Source organism: Peromyscus californicus, unplaced genomic scaffold (assembly GCF_007827085.1).
Source record: "Peromyscus californicus insignis strain IS unplaced genomic scaffold, ASM782708v3 Scaffold_9__1_contigs__length_137607984, whole genome shotgun sequence".
NCBI lineage: Eukaryota > Metazoa > Chordata > Mammalia > Rodentia > Cricetidae > Peromyscus > Peromyscus californicus.
In genome coordinates this window covers 78,235,653-78,251,667 of record NW_026294617.1, presented here as the reverse complement: position 1 = coordinate 78,251,667, position 16,015 = coordinate 78,235,653, and positions in this window count along the sequence as shown.

The following is a 16,015-nucleotide window of genomic DNA, read 5'->3' as shown; positions in this document are numbered from 1 at the left end:
AGAGTGGATTTGAGGAGGGTGGTTAGAAAGCTATTGTAAGAATCTATTCAGATGGATTTACCATGATGCTTCTGACTCACATTTTCAGAGCCTTTTAGTAGTATAAACCCTCTGTATTGATTGGCCTGGGAAGAAACCCAGCAACATGTTCTCATGCTGAAACAACTCTGCAGAATTTATGAGAGAGATAAGACCGCAGTGTGTGCCCATTTTAACGTGATGACATGGGTATGGCTATGAAGACCTGGGGGTCCAGTAAGTGGAAATTTAATGAGCGGGATACATTTAATATAGGTTTGATCGGATGTATTTATGCAGGTCTGTGACATTCTACCAGCAATGGTAAAGCGATGAAAGAGCCTCCAGGCCTTTTTCTTTCCTCTCTGTCCTTATTGTATATTTAATTCACATCCCACTGCCGCCTCTGTGGTCCAGATCTGAGTCATCCCTGTGTCTTCCCCAGTAGTCTTCTAAGTGTAACCTGTTCAAATCTATCTTCTATCCTACCCCAGAGAGGACTTTTAGAACAAAATACAGTTGACATTCACAACTTCTGATTAAAAACCTTGGTGATGACCTTTATTGCCTCCAAGATGAATTTCAGCTTCTGTAACCTACTTTTAATTCTTTCCCATCTTTTCTTGGTCACAGTGTTAAGAAATGCCTACTAGGACTGGAGGGGTAACTTAGTGGTTAAGAGCACTGACTGCTCTTGTAGAGGACATGAGTTCAATTCCCCACATGGTGGCTCACAGCCGTTTGTAACCCCAGTTCCAGGGGATGCAACAGGGGAGTGCATGGTGTACATACATAGATGCAAGCATAATAATAATACCCATAAATTAAGATAAATATCTAAAAGTTTAAATGCCCACTATTTCTTACTTTAGAAGCTATACTCCTATACAACAACAGGTCACAACATAATCAAATAATAATGTAGGCTCTTCTTCAGTTTTTACTCTTATGGACATGACTGTTTTTCTCTCTGTGGCTGTAGCTCTGAGAAGTGTTTTTTGTATTTTCATACACCAACCACTTCCTGTGGATTCGGCCAGTCAGGACTGGAAGGCGATGTTGATTTTTACAAGTTCTTTTGATCGGCCCTATGCTGGAAAGCAATACTATGTGATAGAAGGCTGTCAATTAAAGAGTATATGAAGAGTCTGCTAGTGTAGATTTGAAAATGTGTCAGCGGGCTGGAAAGATGGCTCAGTGGTTAACAGAACTGGCTACTTTTGCAGAGGACCCAGGTTTGGTTCCTAGCACCCACATTGTGGCTCACAGCTGCCTGTAACTTCAGTTCTCAGGGGTTTGACACCCTCGCCTGGCTTCTGAGGGTGCCAAACACACACATGGTAGCTATACATATATGCTGGTGAGCACCCACGCATATAAACAAACAGAACAGAATTCCTTATACTTTGTTGTAGCTCCCTTTGTGGAAGTCTGGCGAGGAAAGTGTACGAAAGCATAGGCATGGACAATCAGACAGACAACTTAGTCTGACTGATGCTCCAACCAGTCCAAGATTTTTGTTTGTTTAATGAAAGTGTTGACCATGTCCAAGTTTAAGAAAGAAGACAACTTTTAAAAATGATAACACTCTGCCAGACAATCAGGAAATTGAGAACACACCAATTACTAACATCAGGCATGAGAAAGAGTGTATCACCAGACTCATTGATACTAAAAAACATAATAAAGATACCTTTTGATCAGCTATCCAATAAGAAATACAAATTGGATGAAATGAACATATATTCTGGAAGATACAAACTGGATGGTTAATATGGTCAAGATGAATGATCTACAGTTTCCTAGGAGATGAGCTCCTGAGCATGCTCGTGAGGGATTATCTGGATAACGTCGATTGACACGGGAAGACCTGTCCACTGTGGGTGACGCTGTTCCAGAGGATGGGGTTCTGGCCTGAATAAAGAGGAGAAAGCAAGCTGAGTGTTTCTTTTTCTCTGCTTTCTGACTGCAGGTGCCATGTCAGCCCATTATGTCAGAACTTGTCTCTAGGATGATTGTACTCTGAAACCAAGACAAAATTAATCCCTTTCTTCCTTAAACTGCTTTTGACAAGGTATTTTATCACATAAGGGAAGAGTAGCTAACATACTAAAGCTTACTAAAGAAGATAATTTTAACAGTTTATATTTATTAAAGAAATTAAATCAGTAGAAAAATCTTTTCACTAGGCAAACTTAAGGCTAAAATGACTTACTAGGAAAATTCTATCAAATATTTAAAGAAATAATACTAACCTATGTAAACTTTCCAGAAAATTGAAGTGAAGTGTAGCTAGAGTTTTCCTGCCTGGTCCACAGTCAGGACAAATCTCTCTCACCCGCCAGTCCCACAGCCGCTCAGACCCAATCAAGTAAACACAGAGACTTATATTACTTACAAATTGTATGGCCGTGCCAGGCTTCTTGCTAACTGTTCTTACATCTTAAATTAATCCATTTCTATAAATCTATACCTTGCCACATGGCTCGTGGCTTACCGGCATCTTCACATGCTGCTTGTCATAGTGGTGGCTGGCAGTGTCTCCCTGCCTCAGCCTTCCACTTCCCAGAATTCTCTTCTCTGCTTGTCCTGCCTATACTTCTTGCCTGGCCACTGGCCAATCAGCATTTTATTTATACAGAGTGATATCCACAGCAGTGAAGGGAATACTACATATCCTAGAAGCTCCATATTGTCATTTGAAATTACTTTATTTTTATTTCATGTGTTTTTCCTACATGGATGTCTGTGTACCATATGTGTGCCTGGTGGCCATCGAGGCCAGAAAAAGGCATCAGATCCCTTGAAACTGGAGTTACAGAAGGCTGCCATGTGGGTACTAGGAATCAAATCTGAGTCCTCTTTAAGAACAGCTGTGATCCTAACTGCTGAGCCATCTCTCCAGCTCCAGATTCATATGATCTTGATAATTGTCATTGTTTGAATGTGAACTGTTCCCCAGAGGCTTCTGCATTTGAACATGCAGTCTTCAGTGTGCAGGAATTGCGGGGGGGGGGGGGGGAGCTATGGAACTGGTAGGAAACAGAGTCTTGCTAGAGTGCCACTGGGGAGTTGGCCTTGGAGTTTTATAGCTTAGCTTCCCTTCCTGTTTGCCCTCTGCTTCCTGTTTGCCAACGTGAGCAGCTCCCACTCCCATGGCCATGCTTTCCCCGCTAGGAGAGATGGTAATCCCTCCAAACTGTAAGCCAGGATAAACCCTTCTTCTCTTAAACTGCTTCTTGCCAAGCATTTGTTACAGCAACAAGAAAAATAACTAATACAATATCTGAACTATATAGTAACATTGCAAGAGAGTAAACCTGTACACTAATAACCCTCATGAGAATAAATGTAAAAATTATTATTATTATTATTGTAATGTGAGTTCAACATAAAAGTCCAATCAAACCTGAACATATATATTTTATCTCAGGAATTTAAGTTTGGTATAATATTTGAAAAACAACGCAGTTTATCATTGAAAATCCATGGGAAAAACAATGTAGTTTACCACTGAAGATCCATAGGGTTATTTCAATTTGATGAACATGAAATATTTAATGAAACACAAAATACATTTCTTATAAAACATCACAATATCTAGGAACAAAATGGAACTTTCTTAACTAATGGGCACATTGGTTAAAAAGCCCAAGGTTAAAGTTTTCTTTTAAGATGAGGAATAAGGTAAGTGTCTCAGTTAGGGTTCGTATTGCTGTGAAGAGACACCATGACCATGGCAACTCTTCTAAAGGAAAACATTTAATTGTGGTGGCTTGCTTTCATTTCAGAGGTTCAGTCCATGTTATGGTGCAACATGGTGGCATGCAGGCAGACATGGTGCTGCAGTAGCCGAAGGAACTACAACTTCACTTGTAGGCAACAGGAAGTGGTCTGTCTCACTGGGCGTGGCTTGAGTATATGAGACCTCAAAGCCCGCCTCCTCAGTGACACACTTCCTCCAACAAGAAGACCACACCTACTCCAGCAAGGCCACACCTCCTAATAGTGCTACTCCCTTTGGGGGCCATTTTCTTTCAAACCTCCACAGTGAGGGTTGTCTAATTTTACTGATTTTAGTCTTTGCTGGACTTGAGGTTCTGAGAAAGGAAAAGACAAGGAAAAAGAATTTTTAAAATATATAGACTGGAAAGTAACAAGCGTAACTATCCTTATTTGAAGCTGTTTTGGCTATTTGTGTAAAACATCTGATGAAGTCTATAGAGAAGATACTAAAATTAATGACCTTAGCAAAGATGGAGGGTTATATATTAACATAAAAATTAAATATATCACAGCAATTAACATCTAAAATTGAAATTAAAAATACTATTTGTCGTAAAATAAAAGCATTTTAGGGATAAAGAGGTCAAGATATATACACCGGAGGTTAAAAGTCATTGCTGTGAGAAAATTAAGGGATAAATGCAGAGAAATGCCATGTTCATGCATCAGAAGACTCTTGTCATTAAGATGTTAGTTTTCTCAAAAAAAGTATAAAGATTCAAAGCAAACATAATCAAAATCCTATTAGACTTTCACTCATAGAAATTGATCTGGGCTCTCATGTAGCCTGAGCTGGCATCATACTCATTATGTAGCTTAAGATGACCCTACACCTCTGACATTGCTGTCCTATTTCCCAAGTCCTGGAAGTACAGGTGTGTGGTATCATAAACTGGTTTCTGGAAGTTTCTTAGAGATGTAAAGACATGTCCACGTAGCATCCACTTACTCTACTCGTAGGTATTTACCCAAGAGAAATAAAAGCATATGTCCACACAAAAGCCTCTACATGAATGTTCGTGGCAACATTGTTTGTACTAGCCCTAAACTGAAAATATCTAAAATGTCCATTAGCAGGGAAATGAGTGAACAAATCATGGCATATTTCTCATTGATAAAAAAGAATGAGCTACATATGTGTGTACAAATATTGATGAGTTTGAAAATAATTGTGCTAGATAAAAGAACTCAGACATTAGTACCCTTGTAAACAGCTAGACATGGTGGCACATACCTTGTAATCCCAATGCCATGAGACAGAAGACGGAGTGTTCCCTCTGGGACTTGCTATACACCAGTCTATTTGTTGAGCTCTAGGTTCAGTGAGAGACCCTGGCTCAAAAATAAGGTGGAGGGGCTAGGGAAACTGTTCAGTGGGTAAGAGTGTTTGATGAGGACCTGAGTCTGAATCTTCAGCACCCATATAAAAGCTGTGCATGGCTGTGCATGTCCATAACTCCTGCATTGGGGACTGAAGATGGTAGATCCTGCAGCACACTGGTTTGTCAGACTCGCCTAAAAATGATGAGCTTTCACATCACCAAGAGACCCGAGAGTGGTAGAGGAAGACATTTGATATCTTGTTCTGATCTCTGCACACATGTACACAGGTGCTATGTCAGTATGAGCTGTATACGCATACACTACACATGCACACAGTACACCACATACATTCATATTACACATGCCAAATAAATAAATAATGTAGAGAGCAACAAATGAATAGACCTAAGGTTCTCCCATGTATATACATACAGAAGATACAAACCCAGGTAAAAATACGGTGCTGTTCCATTCATTTTGCATTCCAGGAAATGCAAACCAATATAGTAAAATAGAAAGAGCAGTAGTTATTTGTTGATGGATTGGATTAGTAAAAAAATAGAATTACAAAGGGGAATGAAGAAACTCCTCAAGAGAACAGATATGTTCATTATCTTGATGTAGTAATGCAGTTTGTCAAAATAGGCAAATGTTATGCTTAAACAGATGCAGTTGATAATATGTCAGAACTCTGTAAAGATGACAAAACTCAAAAGCAATCTTCGCATTTTTTCTTTGAAATGCCCTGTCACTTTTCTTTAAATCTCTGTTAGTGAAGTCTAATTTTTAATAAACACTAACTATCAATGAAATTAAACATTATTCCCAGTGAAACTGGTTGTGGACCTAGCTGGACATGCAGTGTTTTTATGACCCAGATCCCTGCATGGCTCATATCTTCTCAGGAGGGATATTTGACTAGGGTTCTCCAGACCAACACTCCTTGAAATCTAATGTCCAGATGAACTAGAGCAGTTATTTCAATTTAACTTAATTTCAATACAAACTTGAAAGTTCATTCTCAAATCATGGTAATAGTCAGTAGCCACACGAGGCAAGGTTACCATGTTGAACAGTGTAGCCTAAGAATTACTTTCATCTTTCCAGAAAGTTCTATTGGATGCTGCTGTTTCAAAGCTTTCTTTTTCAAATATCTGTTCCATAGACCCAAGAAATTGATAGAAATGGCAACTCCCACCTCAAGAAATTTTATGCATACTAAAATTTGACAAGTCTTTGTCTAGAAGGTCAAGAGAGTGCTTCTAGTCTAGATTGAGGCACAGGAAGAGAGTGATACATTTGATGAGGTTGGAATGGGGGGCTTTGTTTGGTCCATTTCTCAAAGTTGCCAGCTCAGAGATAGAGAAGGGGAGGGTATGCACACATCTCAGCTGGGTACTGGTTAGAACTAGAACACTGTGGGACAAGCACAGACTGAGAAAACAAGGTTTGGTCATAAACGATGTATAATTTTGTTTCCTGGGAAGATGTGAACCCTATCTTCAAACCAATGAAACGATCCTGCCCATGCCTACCTTGGTGACTCAGTGGGCTTATCGGAATTGCTTACAGGAGTGTGGGAGACTGCAAGATGACTGTATCGCCGAAAAACCAAGACTCATGAAAGCTGTGTCCCAGAATACCCGGCCCAGATGTGCAGGCGGGTGCACTGGCATCTCCTTTAGCCTGCCATTGTCCAGGGCTTTCATAACTTCAGGGAGGGGCCTTGTGAATTGAGGACTGCTCTGAGCTTCCTAAGGTTCATCTGTTTGGTTAGATTCCTGAGTTTCTCTAAAAGGAGATGCTTCAAGGAATGAGCTCCACAGCAGGTGATTAGTTATTGAAGCAAGGCACAGTGGCAGAACCACACTGGACAGTGGATGCACCACAAGGCCTGGCAGAGACCGGGCAAGCTCACCTAGAGCAGAGGCAGGCACAGTTGTCAGTTTGCTTGAATACTTGGAAGCTCCTGGCTCTGACATTTTCTCCCATTCGCAGAGCCCACAAATCCTGAAAGTTGGAAGGGCCCTTAGCAGCAATCCTCAGCTCATTTTCACTCACCAATTATGGACTTACTGAGAATTCCAGGGCTTCTTGTATCTTTCTTCTGGTCTTTGAGTGCCTGCTATGCATGGGATAACGCGCTAGGTGCTGTTCTGGAACTCTGACTCAGGAATACACAGAAGGATCCCCTTATGATTTGGGTGTTCTGAACAAATGTCTGAAACCTCATGGGCACATTTTTTCCTTTCCTCTCACCCCAAGTAAATGGCTAGTTATCATTTCACATCCCTTGAAACACACCCACAGATTTGCAAACCTCAGAACCGGACCTATGTTCTTGGCTTTCCTAATTACCACACAGTGTTAGTAAACATTGTTTATCCCCCTTGGTTGCTTTGGTCTCCCTCCTCTCCTACCCTGCCCCTCCAACAACCAGCTTTTCTCGAATCACCTTCAAAGAAAGTCTAATATTTTCATTTAAATCCATTCGTCATCCTAGGCTTCTTTGGCCTGGGTTATTTCCAGTGGTCCTATGTTCTTGCCTCAGTCCTGTTGGGCAAGCTTGCTAGTGATGTGTGCTTGTCTCTAGCTGATGGCTCTGCACATTTTCTTGACATTTGTTTGTTCTTGCTTTCAAATCCTTAGCAAAGACATTAAACAAAACCAGACTGGACCCCGCTCTCTGGGGAAGTGCCCTCAGCACCCCCATTCCCCTCCTTGGAGCGGTTTCTGTGTTCTCGTATCATTATCTTTTATTTATGACCTCCCAGCCTGAGAGTGAGTTCATGTGACCACATTCTTCTCCAAGGCAATCTGCGCTGGCCTTGGAGTAGAAATGGCATGCCAGGTCGAACGAAGTCCTTTACCCAAGTTCCAAATCTTTTGCTAAAGACCTGGCTTTGCTCTGCTTTTCTCTTTTTACAGTCTCTTGAACTCACTTCTTCTCATAAATCCTTCGTGACTTTATCCTTCCCAGATGTTGATGGATCTTCACTGTTAACATCTGCCCTATTACCACGAGTACTGAAGTTATTGGCCAGTAATTTCCACAATTAGCTTTCTTTTGCTTTCCTGTTTGAACAGTAACACCATTAACACCACATTAGTGGCATCTTCTCACACTCTACCCTGGAGTTTTCAACTCCCTTTTAGATCCTCTCAGAATATTCTCAGTTTTTAGGGACTCAAGTCTCCACCATCTTCATGGTAAGTTGAAGCCTCAGTGGAGGTGAAACTTACAGTGCATTTGACCCACATTGTCTGAAGTTTCTAGGATTAGTTTTCAACGTCATTGATTAGAGAGAGAGAGAGAGAGAGAGAGAGAGAGAGAGAGAGAGAGAGAGAGAGAGAGAGAGAGAGAGAGAAAGGATCATTGTACATCATAATATTAATATTAACTCTACACTTTTGAAGACACTTATTTAGCTGCTTTTAAATGTCTGGAATATAGCAAAAAAAAAAGAGAGAAAGAAGTCTAAAAATTAAAAACAAATAAATAGAAGTAAGAAAAGTCACAGAGAGGCCAAAAATGATGTCATAAAGTCCACGTACTGAATGACACCAACCTTCCACACTGCCTGGGTTCCTGGATGTTATCCCAGTGTTTTCCACTGTTTTCTAGGGAGGGAAGGATCACGACAGTCACTAGTTGTCATAAGCATTGCCTGGAGCAGCACTTGGGTGTCTGCCATCACCGTCTGGTGAGACCCGCAACCAGAAGGTTCTGTACCACATGATTTTGACCTGGAGAGCAGTCCAGCAGTACTCCATCAGGGCCTAGAGGGGCGGTGGCTCAGTGGATGAGAGCGCTTGCTGTGTAAATAGGAGAATCAAGTTTGAATCACTAGTGCTGGGCGTAGCCCCAGGCACCCCAGTGACCCCAGTGCTGCGGGACAGAGACAGGTGGATCCTGGGAGCTTGCTGGCCAGTCAGCCTAGTCAAAACGGTGACGTTCAGGTTCAGTAGAGGACCCTGTTTCAAGGGACCAGGATGGAGAATGAGAGAAGAACACTGCATACCCTCATCTGGCTTCAGCATGCTCACACATGCACACACACACACACACACACACACACACACACACACACATACAGAGAGAGAGACAGAGAGAGAGACAGAGAGACAGAGAGAGAGAGAGAGAGAGAGAGAGAGAGAGAGAGAGAGAGAGAGAGAGGAGGGGAGAAAAAGACAAAATCGTAACCAGGCCAGCCTAACTCACTCTTAGTAAAACCAGAGCCCACACAGCTGGTGGTCTTTAACTCCTGGAACTCCTTTCTTCTTAATCACTGCTTAATGAACCCTACTTATCACGTGAGATCATCAGATGTTCAAGTCATAGCAAAGCAAGTAGAGCAAATTAGAAATAGGACAGTGGCTACTGTTAGCCATCAGCCATGACCATGAAAGAGCAAGCTGCCAAGAAAGACAGAGATCCTAAAAAGCCAGCAGAATGCAGGACCTATACAGGCTTAGCAGATTTTGAAGCATTTGGCAAGGAGAAAAAAAATAGCTGTACATTTAATTTCTTTTGCTGTACTGCTATTTATGAGAAAGACAGTAACCCTTTGTTCAGAAAGAACAGACATTAGGTTCATCACCTCTGTTTAAGGATGCAAGGTAAGCCATTATTTATAGTTTTTCAGTACTAGGATTTGAACCTAGGGCCTTGAATATATTTAGCATGTGCACACCCACTGAGCTATATCCCCAGTCCTTGGCTTTTTGAGACAAGAGCTACTATTTGGGTCAGGCCGGCTTTGGATTCTTTATGTGGTCCAGGCTATCTTTGAAATTCCTTACTCCACATCCCAGGTGCTGTGGTTACAGGCACGTGAAACTATACCTGGCTGTTATTAATTTTAGGTCAGTAAATAGAAAGTTGTGTGGTTCAAAGTTTACAAACACAAGAGGATGCACAATAAGGAGTCAGTTTCCTCACACGGCTGCTTTCTAATCTCCCAACTCCCTCTCATGGATGTCAGTCCTATAGCCAACCTCTTTTGGACTTTTTCATAGCTATTTTAAATGCATCTAGGAAAGTGTTTTTTGTAAATTATTATTTTTTATTTTAATGAGTAAGTACCAGTGATTTAGAAAACTCACTTTAAATGGAGCTGCCTTAGTGTGAGTTTGGTTTCCTTAATTTTTGATTTAGATTATTGGGACAGAAAGGTCATTAGCGACCTCAGGGAGAAGATGAGAGAGATATGATCTCTCCCTAGAATGGGAGAGGTTTTGAATGTTAGCCTGGATTGCTACCAGAACTGTTTTGTCAACACTATCCTCATTTGTTCTTAACCCTACACTGTGCAGATCGATACAGGGTAGCTGAGGGGAACCAGGCCTTCCTTGAAGGACGAGATAAGGTACAGAGAAGAGTGAGGAAGACCAGTGTTCACAGGTCTACTCCAACAGTCCAGTTTCGTAACGTTTGCATTCAGGGTTGAAGGGATGTCTCAGTGGTTAAGAGCACACACTTCTCTTGCAGAGGACTGGAGTTTACCTCCCAGTACCCATGTCAGGGGACTCATAACCACCAGCTCCAGGCAATTTGATGGCTCTGCCTCCTCCTTGGACATCTGCACTCACTTACACATACCGTATCCTCACATACCTACAGTTTACAACACAAATCCCAAACTTTGTAGGCACATATATTTAATAAAAGATAAAATATTTGCCATGAGGAACTTAGAAGGCTAAGGAAGAGGTATTAATTGGAATAGAGAAAAGCTTCATGAATGAAGTAGCACTTGGGGGCTGGAGCGATGGCTCAGAAATAGCAATCAGAGCACTTATTGCTACGGTGGAGGACCAGAAGAAATCCAGTTCTGAGGGATCCATCATCCTCTTCTGGTCTCTTTAGGAACCTGCTCATATGTAATACAAACACACACACACACACACACACACACACACCAAAGAAAAAAACAGTACTTGGCATACGCTGCAAAGAAAAGTAGGCATTCCACAGGGTGAGAAAGCAGGAACACTTGAGGAAGGAAAAACATGAGCAGAGATGAAGAGGCCACAAACAAGCTCTAAAACATTTTTGGAAGAGCAGTCAACAGATGAAGCAAACTACAGTTTGCTGCCCATTCACTTAGTATTCTGAAGGTCTGCTCTCAGAGTCCAGGACTGTGACCAGACATTCACCCCCCAGACCCAAAGAGTGCCATTGGGAACAAGCAACGGAGATGTTGCCAATAAAGGAAGAGAATTAAACCACCTACAAAATGGTCAACTTTGTCCCTTGCCAATTGCCATCCCAATTCTAGCACGTTTGTTCCGGTGAGCAGATACCTCTCTGTTGGCCTGCTGTGTATAAACCATGTGTCTAAGATCATCTTATTTTCCTAGTTCTGTGGTAGTTCTTAGAGGAATGAGCCTAGACTGCTCTCACACCAAGCCATCGTCTCCCTCCAGTTTGGATTGTTTCATAACTGTCTCAGTTTCCAGCAGAGATGCACTGTCCAGAGCCTGGGGAAGGGACAATGCCCATAGGCTAACTTTCCCGGAAACAGATTTGCGTCTTTTTTTTTTTTTTTGACAGAGTGCCTTCTGAGCTTTCCTAAGGATAAGAGTGGCCCGAGACCATGTGTTTGGTATTTCCCTCTGGCAGAGATGCAAGGAGTTCTCGTGTACAAGATGGATTTAATTAACAAGGACGACATGCAATTTTTTCTTTTCTTTCTTTCTTTCTTTTTTTTTTTTTGCTGGAGGATGCTTTTATGGGTGTTGGGATTCTTTATTCTTTTGCCCTCAGTCAACCATTGCCAAGCCACAAACAGGGCACACAAGACACATTTTTTTTTTTATTAGAAGAGAAAGGGGATTTTTCTTCTTCTTCTTAGAATCAAAGATTTGTAGACTTTCAGAATTGAGCTCTAGGGTCCCTGGTTCAGATCTCTACTCTGAAGCACTCTCCACTATTCTACACCTGCTATGCTATTTTAGGGCTCACAAGGACAGAGGCCATTTCTGAATTGTTCACCATTGCATTTCTGGAGGCTGGCTCACGGCAGGTGTTCTGTGAATAAGTGTTGAATGGAAATTATCTGGTCTTTCTTGAATTCTCCTCAGATAATCCATCCATTCTATGTTGGTGTATATTCTCCTTCCTAAGGAAACTGATAAACTTCTTCATTCCTTATCACATATTAATATGTTTCTGTACAAGCATTGCCATGGTTCTAGGGGACAGAGGGCAGGTGCTATCTTGGGAAGGAGACTATGACTGTGCAGCTCAACTTTCTGTTCTGCATGAGGGAACAGTTAAAAGAAGGGGTGAACAAGGGACAGTGGGAACCTTGTGGCCCAGGTTATCAGCTGAGGAGCAGTGTTGCATGTTTTCAAGCAAACCTGTCTGTTTCTGCAAATTCTACTAGAATTTTGTTTGTGATGACGTTTGGTCTTACAGATAAAAGTTCATAAGAAAACAATCTTGATAATGTTGCACCTTCCAGTTCATGAACATGTGTGCCTCTTTGTTTGTTTTAAATAACACCACTGTTTTGAGTATACAAATTTGCATATTAGTATCAGATTTATAAATGTATAAGCAGTTCATATTCTTAGGTCATTTTATTTCAGTTTCCAAGTATTCTAGTATAATTTTTGTAGCTGTGATAAAGAAAAATAGGGAGAAAGGATTTATTTTGGCCCACGATGTCCATGACAGCCCATCATACCAGGGAAGTCAAGAAGAAAGGGGTTTGAAATGACTGGCTGTATCACAGCTACAGCAAGAAGGGAGAGGATTTATTGCATGCCTTTTTGCTTGCTCATGTTCAGCTGTCTTTCTCATTTCCTACACAGCTCAGGACCCCTTGCCTGGAGGCACCCACAGTAGGCTGGACTCTCCCACATAAATTAAGACAACCCCCTACAAATATGCTCAAAGTCAACTCAATGTGGACAATCCTTCATTAAGATTCTTTTCCCAGGCGATTCTAAGTTGTGTCAATTAAAGTTACTCGTCAGTTGTTTGTAGGAACAAAGCTGTTTTAATAAACTAACTCTTGCGTGCTATGAACTTGCCAACCTCATTTAGTTCCAATGGCTTTTTTGAAGATTTTGTAGGATATATATATATATATATATATATATATATATATATATATATATATATATATATGTGTGTGTGTGTGTGTGTGTGTGTGTGTGTGTGTGTGTGTGTGTGCGCTTATGTAATTTAGGAGTAAAAGCAGTTTTATTTCTTTGTTTCCAAGTTTATAACTTTTAAGCATTTTTCTTCTTTCACAGAACTGGCCACTAAATGTTGAAGAGAGCAGGTAAGGGTTCAGCAAGATGGCCAGTGATTAAAGGTGCTTGTTGCCAAGCTTGACGACCTAAGTTTGATTCTTGGAACCTATACAGGGAAGGAGAGAACCTATTCCCAAAAGCTGTCCTCAGACTTCCACTCACATACCATGGCACATGTACACACACACACACATGCACATACACACATGCACACACATGTACATACAGTAAATAAATGTAAAAAAAGGAAATTAAATGATATGAAATTGTTTTTAAAAATCTAATTACATTAAATGATTCTCAAATGGTCCGCCATCCTGCACTCCTGGGAGACTCCACACAGCTGTATTAGGTCATCATCTTCATCATTTTCACATATTGCTGCTGAAATATTATTGACCATTTTCTTTCTAGGTTCATGTGGGATTTGGGTGTGTAGTATTCTTAGAAGACCTTTTACTATTTTTCAATAAGGGTATAGCCAGCCTCATAACATGCATTAGAAAGATTGCACAGAATTATTCTCTCTTAATTCACTGTTAAAGACACTTGTGCCCATAATTCATGTGCTCTTGTGTTTTCTGGCTACTTTTAATAATTTTTTAAATTAAAAATTTAAACTTGGTTAAAATATAATTATACCACCCCCCCTTACAACCCCTCTCTATGTCCCCCCTCACTCCCTTCCAAATTCATGGCCTCTTATTCCTTTTTTTTTTTTTTTTACAATGATTTGTATACAGTATATTTTTGATCATATTTTTCCCTAATGCAACACCTCCCAGGTCCTCTCCATCCCCCTATCCACCCAACTTCATGTTCTCTCTCTCTCTCTCTCTCTCTCTCTCTCTCTCAATGGTCTTAGTTAGGGTTTCTATTGCTGTGAAGAGACACCATGACCACAGCAACTCTTATAAGGAAAACATTTAATTGGGGCTGGCTTACAGTTTCAGAGGTTCAGACCATGATCATCATGGCAGGGAGCATGAGGGCATATAGGCAGATGCAGTGCTTGAGGAGTAGCTGGGAATCCTATATTTTGCAGGCAACAGGAAGTTGACTGAGACACTGGGCTGTATCCTGAGCATAGGAAACCTCAAAGCCCGCCCCACAGTGACACACTTCCTCCAACAAGGCCATACTCATTCCAACAAAGCCAAACCTCCTAATAGTGCTACTCCCTATGAGATTATGGGGTCCAATTATATTCAAACTACCACACTAAAAAACAAACAAATATTAAAACCAACCAACCAACATTTAAAAACTAATGAGACAAAAAATACTAAAACAAAACAAAAATTCTATGTCCTAGTTTACTAGAGTTACTATTGCTATGATGAAACACCATGACCAAAAGCAAATTGGAGAGAAAAGGTTTATTTGGCTTACACTTCCATATTGTAGTTCATCACTGAAGGAAGTCAGTGTGGTGATATATTGTGTACCCTAATAAGCTTGCCTGAAGATCAGAGGATAGAGCTAGCTGTTTGCACAGGGGAATGTCTAAAAGCAGCTAATTCTGGCGTGTTTTGAGCCTGAGCCTTGGGAGTTTGCTGCAGAGGGGCTGCAACAGAAACTTAGCCAGCAGGTTAGAGACTCTGGCCCATGTGAGGCAGAGACTTCAGCTGTGTGCAGCTCAGGCCTGAGCCAGGGCCTGCAAGGCCACAGGCAAGCGGCTTTTTCATGAATTCATGCCCCAAAAGTTGGATGCCAGATATTGTTTGAATCTTAAATGGTCTTATAATAAAAACCCAGAACCAGATATCAAGGTGAAAGATGAAAGATCAGAGAAGCAGAGCAGCCAGCCACTACTTCTTACCTCTACAGAAATCCCCAGTCTAAAGAGAGTGAGTTCCTGTTTCCTCATGCCTTATATCTCTCTCTTTACCCAGACATCACTTCCTGGGATTAAAGGCGTGTGTGCTTCCCAGTGCTGGGATTAAAGATGTGTGCCACCACTGTCTGGCTCTGTTTCCAGTGTGGCCTTAAACTCACAAGAGTTGAACTCCCTCTGCTTCCCAGTGATAGGATTAAAGGTGTGTGTGTCACCATTGCCTGACCTCTATGTCTAATCTAGTGGCTGGCTCTGTCCTCTGATCCTCAGGCAAGTTTACTAGGGTACACAATATATCACCACCAGCCAGGTCAGGAACTCAAACAGGCATGGAACCTGGAGGCAGAAATGGATGCAGAGGCCGTGGAGGGGTGCTGCTGACTGGCTTGCTCCACAGGGCTTGCTCAGCCTGCTTTCTTCTAGAACCCAGGACCACCAGTGCAGGCGTAGCATCACTCACAACGGGCCTGGCCATCCCCATCAATCACTAATTCAGAAAACGCTCTACAGGCTTGCCTACAGCCTGATCTTATGGAGGCATTTTCTCACGGTTTCCTCCTCTCAGATGACTCTAGCTTGTGTCAAGGTGACATAAATCTAGCCAGCACAACTGACTCCTTGTCAACTTGACACATAAACACATCACTGTTAAGCTACAACCTTTCCTTTCTTGTTCACCCCTAAGATCACACATTAATAAAGACATCACAATATAAAACATTTTACAAACTTAAAAAGTCCCAGTTTTACAAATTTAAACACTTTAAAAGTTGTCTCTTTAAA